Source organism: Triticum urartu, chromosome 4A (assembly GCF_056163025.1).
Source record: "Triticum urartu cultivar PI428250 chromosome 4A, HENAU_Tu73, whole genome shotgun sequence".
Classification (NCBI taxonomy): Eukaryota; Viridiplantae; Streptophyta; class Magnoliopsida; order Poales; family Poaceae; genus Triticum; species Triticum urartu.
In genome coordinates this window covers 613,153,949-613,158,947 of record NC_141876.1, presented here as the reverse complement: position 1 = coordinate 613,158,947, position 4,999 = coordinate 613,153,949, and the positions used below count along the sequence as shown (strand labels likewise).

General features: G+C 41.3%; 1 long non-coding RNA gene across 1 annotated transcript; it reads left to right on the top strand.

Annotated features, from left to right (window-relative positions):
* The first annotated feature begins 3,961 nt into the window (after positions 1–3,961).
* Positions 3,962–4,621, top strand: LOC147977353 (uncharacterized). The gene is made up of 2 exons (XR_015602218.1): positions 3,962–4,230; positions 4,356–4,621. It is a non-coding gene; the product is annotated as an uncharacterized LOC147977353 (long non-coding RNA).
* Positions 4,622–4,999: the final 378 nt, after the last annotated feature.

Below are 4,999 nucleotides of genomic sequence, written 5' to 3'. Positions count from 1 at the left end.
CCACTCAATTCGAGGGTTAGCATGCCTCGACATCGGGTGGCTGAGGTACAATTGGAAGGCCACACATTTCTTTTTGTTATAATTTTTTCATTATATTTCACTTTTTAGGGAGCATGTAAACACTTTTAAAATTACATGAACACGTAGTATCCAATGTATTAAATTATGGAAATGAATGATCATTTGTTTTTGTATGCTAGAAAAATTTCTGAAGGTGCCACAAATATCTATAAAATACATGAAAAATTGTGTTTGTTTAGATGAGCATTTTTATTTTCACATATAAAATTTATGTATTATTAACCCAAATCCCTGTCAAAACTTTTGCAATTTATTAATTGATGAAACACACATTTTAGACTATGTTATAAAAAATATATAAAAGTACCTGTTAGGGGGCCGCGCAATGCCCAGCATAATATGCGCCCCCTAGAGGCGGCTTTATGATAAGAGCCACATAAAGTAAATGTGTGCTCCTCCTCGATGCACTCTTTTCTTCATCCTTAATAAGTTCTCCTATTCCATGATTTATACTCAGGCAAACGCCTCAAAAGCAGGTATATGGGCTAACCACCCAATAGCTTCATAAATTTTCAACTTTTTAATTTCATATATGATTTTGGAATACGCTATCCTTCATCCGTCTGATGCACGCGCGAGCGTCCGCCGCTTGCGTAGCCGTCAGATCAATCCTGATCAAACGGCCACGCTGCCACAAGTCTGTCCCGCGTGTCCAGTCTTTTTCTTGTAATAAGGGTCATGTTTCAATAGATTTCTGCAACACAAGGCTAGTTTCAGAAAGAAAGAAAAAACGATTCAGTGGTGAAGGTTTTTTTTTTCTGCAACTGGAGTCTTGTTTCAAAAGATTTCTGCAACATATCTTTTTTTCAGGAAGAAAAGAAATGTTTCGGTTGTGAAGGTTTTTCCTACAACTAGGGTCTTGTTTCAGAAAAATTTGTGCCACCACCCCTTTAGTCCTGGTTTGTGTCACAAACCTGGACTAGAGGTACATAACGAACTGGGACTAATGATGCCCGTCCCCTAGTCATTGGAGCCGGGACTAATGGTCACATTAGTCCCGGGCCATTATCAAACCGGGACTAATAGAGCTCACGTAAAGTTGTTTTTCTACTAGTGAACAAGGTTCTTGTTTCAGAAACATAGCTCGAGTTGCAGCGCCGCAGGAGCGCCCGACGTTAAAGAGTGTGTGATCAGACATTGCAACATGGGGCATGTTTCAGAAACATAGCTCTGGTTGCAGAAAACACCGAAGAAGCGCCGGGCGTGAAAGGTCATTGTCGTCATGCTCGATTGGAGATAGCAGCTGCTCACGGGGCTGAGACGGAGGAGGAGCAGCAACTCCGGCGAGCACGACAAGGACTAGTTCACCCGGAGCGCCGGCAGCAGCAATTTTTCGGTGGTGGGGGCTGGCGCCGCACTAGGCGCAGCTATGTCAGGACGGCGGACATGGGAATCTGTTTTCGAAATGAGAGGTTGTTGCAGGAAGTAAGGAGGTGGTCACGCGCGTGGTGGTTATATCCGACGGCTGTCAGAGTGTTGATCCAACGGAGCTCCATGTGGCGGATGTTTCTAATACATCCGCCGGCGGACGCATAGCGGCTCCCTTTGATTTTTCAACATATCTACAAAAGTATTGTCAAAATCACTTTAAATGGTAATAAAATCATACTTTGTGATAATAAAGTTCCCTTATGCATTCTATCAGTAGTGGTTCCTACCAAGAAACAAAGTGTAGAAACAATAAGTCCATGGGATAATATTTGTCAAATAGCTCCGTTAAGTCCAATGTTGGTTATGAAACCAATTCCTACTATTATGAAACCCATGTGAGATCACTAGTAGAAAGAGGGTTAAATGTTCACCCCTTTAGCCCCGGTTTGTATTTGAGTCGGCACTAATGTGACCATTAGTGCCGGTTCGAATGGCTATGCATTAGTGCCGGTTCGTAATGAATCTTTAGTACCGGTTCGTGCCACGAATCGGTACTAAAGGGGTGGTGGCAGGCTGGCGTCAGGCCAGGGCCCCACGAGCCCCTTTAGTGACAGTTTGTGACACAAACCGGTACTAAAGGTCTAACCTATGGTACCGGTTTGTGTCACCAACCGGCACTAAAGAGTCTTAACCTATAGTCCCGGTTGAAGACACAAACCGGCACTATAGGGCAGTTTTCAAACTCTACCCCCCTCCTGTGTATCGCCATTTCAGTTTTGAAAAAATCAAAAGAAAATGATAAAAACTTCAAAAAATAAAATCCTTCGAGAGGTTGTTATATTACTACATCTACTAGTTAGGAAAATTTGAAAACTTAAATTTAGACATGTTTTGCAAAAAGTGTAGGGAAAATGTAAAACGGCTATAACTTTTGCATACGATGTCGGAAAAAACGTATAATATATCAAAAAATTCAGCACAAAAATACACATCCGATGGAGACGGCCTACAGCTTGTTTGCAATTTTTTAGAATTCTCAAATTCCAAAAGGAAAAAAAGATATGATCAAATTTCAGTTTTTTTAAAAAAAAATTGGTTAAATCTGGTCAAACTACTTATTCAAGAAGTATTAATGTTACTACATAATTATTCAAGAATATTAGTGTTACTAAATAATGTTTTTAATTTTTTGAATTTTGGTCAAATCTGGTCAAACTATGGTCAAACTGTGGTCAAACTATGGTCAAACTATGGTCAAATTTATTCAACAAATATTAGTGTTACTAAATAATTACTATTTTTTAGAATAATAGTTTCAAACTCAAACAGTGAAATGTGTGACTTCATGCTCAAGCTAAACTCCTGAGGGTTAATAGGATTGACATCTTACTATTGTTAGGAAAACAACAAGTGCAGACTTGGAAACGAAGGAGAATAGAACACGAAAGTTAAGCGTGCTCGGGCTGGAGTAGTGAGAGGGATGGGTGACCGGTCGGGAAGTTAGATGATTTGGAATGAGTGATCCACACTTGAGCAGTTAAGAGAGGTAATTAGAGACTAAATCATCAAATAATTCAGAAAAATTAAAAATCAAAAAAATAATAATTAAATTTTTTTTCTAAAATTTTCAAAAAAAACTAAAAAAAAACCTTTACCGTAACACCAACCGGTACTAAAGGTCCCCCATACCAGAGCGCGAGCTCACGCCACGTGGTGGCACTTTAGCGCCGGTTCGTGCCGAACCGGTACTAAAGGGAGGGGTCTTTAGTGCCCACCCTTTAGTGCCGGTTATGGAACCAGCACTGAAGGCCCTTACGAACCAGTTTTAAATCTCCGTTTTCTACTAGTGGATATAGAGGAACAAGCTATTCTTTTTTGAAATTTTGTTGACCAAGAGAAGTTGTACTTGCATAAATTGTTTGCATCGCTCCTATTATTACCAATCAAGGTGAAGTGGATAACGACCATGCTTATATAGCATTTGCCGATTGCTGGATCTCTAGGTCGGAGGAGGGAGACAGGAAGAAGATAATGCCGATGCACATTAATAGAGGGCAAAGGACTATAGGACCGGAATGGCAGTAGTGCAATGTATACACTACTACAGAATTATACTTTCGTTTAACCCCTCCACCGATGGGCTTAAATTTATGACCCTGATAAGTGTCATATATGTAGCCCGAAGCAATTCTGTCCTGATCTTTTTTTCATCGCAATTTTAGTTACCCGAGGGTGGCAACTTTTAGTCGTGAAGCATGGAACTTTTTATTTGTTTTTTTTTCGGATATAAAAGGCAAATTGCTATATGAGCGATGCTACCAATCCCCGTACTATTTTTTTAGGCTTTATTATAGTATAAATCCAATCCATGTACTGACATGCCTAATCGTGGCCCATCACTGGTTTTCAGTGGCCCAAAAGAAAACCCTAATTACCCAAAACAAATCCCTAATACTGCTCTATAAATTGCCCCTACCCCCCGTGATTCCCTTCACAGCCGCCACACCGCCGCTCTTCCCCTACAATCTATCCCTCCCCCTCCTCCTCAACACAACTGCAGCTCGACTCCGTCCCGGCTTGCTCCCTTTGGCGGCCGTTGAGACGAGATCTCCCCATACCACATAGCGGCAGCTCGGCTCCGTGCACGCGTATGGGGAGATCTTGCCTCAACAGCCGCTCCGTGTGAGCTTTACGTTTACGTATGATGATGCTTTTGGTCCTTTCCTGCATCGCTTGTTGGTAACGCGCTCTCCTCTACTAGTTGATCTTTCATGAGAGGTAGCCTTCTTCAGTCCATCTGAGAGTTCATTGCTGGGATTAATGCTTTCAAACAATGAGGTCAGTGATGCAATTTCTTGGGCATTGACATCAATTTTTAATTACATGCACGTCTTCATCGGCAGGTTCGGGCGCGCCAGTAGGCGGTGTTCAGATGATCCTGTGACCTGTCGCAGTTCACGTGAGTCCTAGTTGCCGAGATTGTCATCGTGTGTGTTGGTGTTACTTTGGTCCCTAGAGAGATCAGGACCATTGTTATTGTTTGCGTGAAGATAGCTCCAAAATTACTCCGTCATGCTTTGTGTACTGGGGCACGTTTTCCTGTAGTACCTCTTTCCGATCTGATGTAATCACTTTGTACTGTTGTTTCTAGGAGTTAGAGATCCCTTTTTGTTTATATGTTTTCTCTATAGCTGAGAGAGTTTTGTAAGCATTTGAGGTTCGTGACAAAGATGAGACCACCATTGAACACCCGGCCTGCCATCATGCGAGTTAAAATCAGAAAGCCGCCTTGAAAAATAATGAGATGGTAAAGAGTGGCGTTTATATGCCCGGGGAGAACATACAAACTTCTCTTAACTTGGAGAGAGATCTCGATTTTGGGATTTGTGTGTAATTTAATGGGAAGGAAAGACCCAATTTTGAAAGAGAATTGATTCTCCAGACCCGATTTGTGGCCAATTAGAATTAAATAGACAGGTACGGTTGGCCAATTGTAGAATTAATTAATAAATGGGAGAGAGGGATTTGTGATACAATCATAAATTGA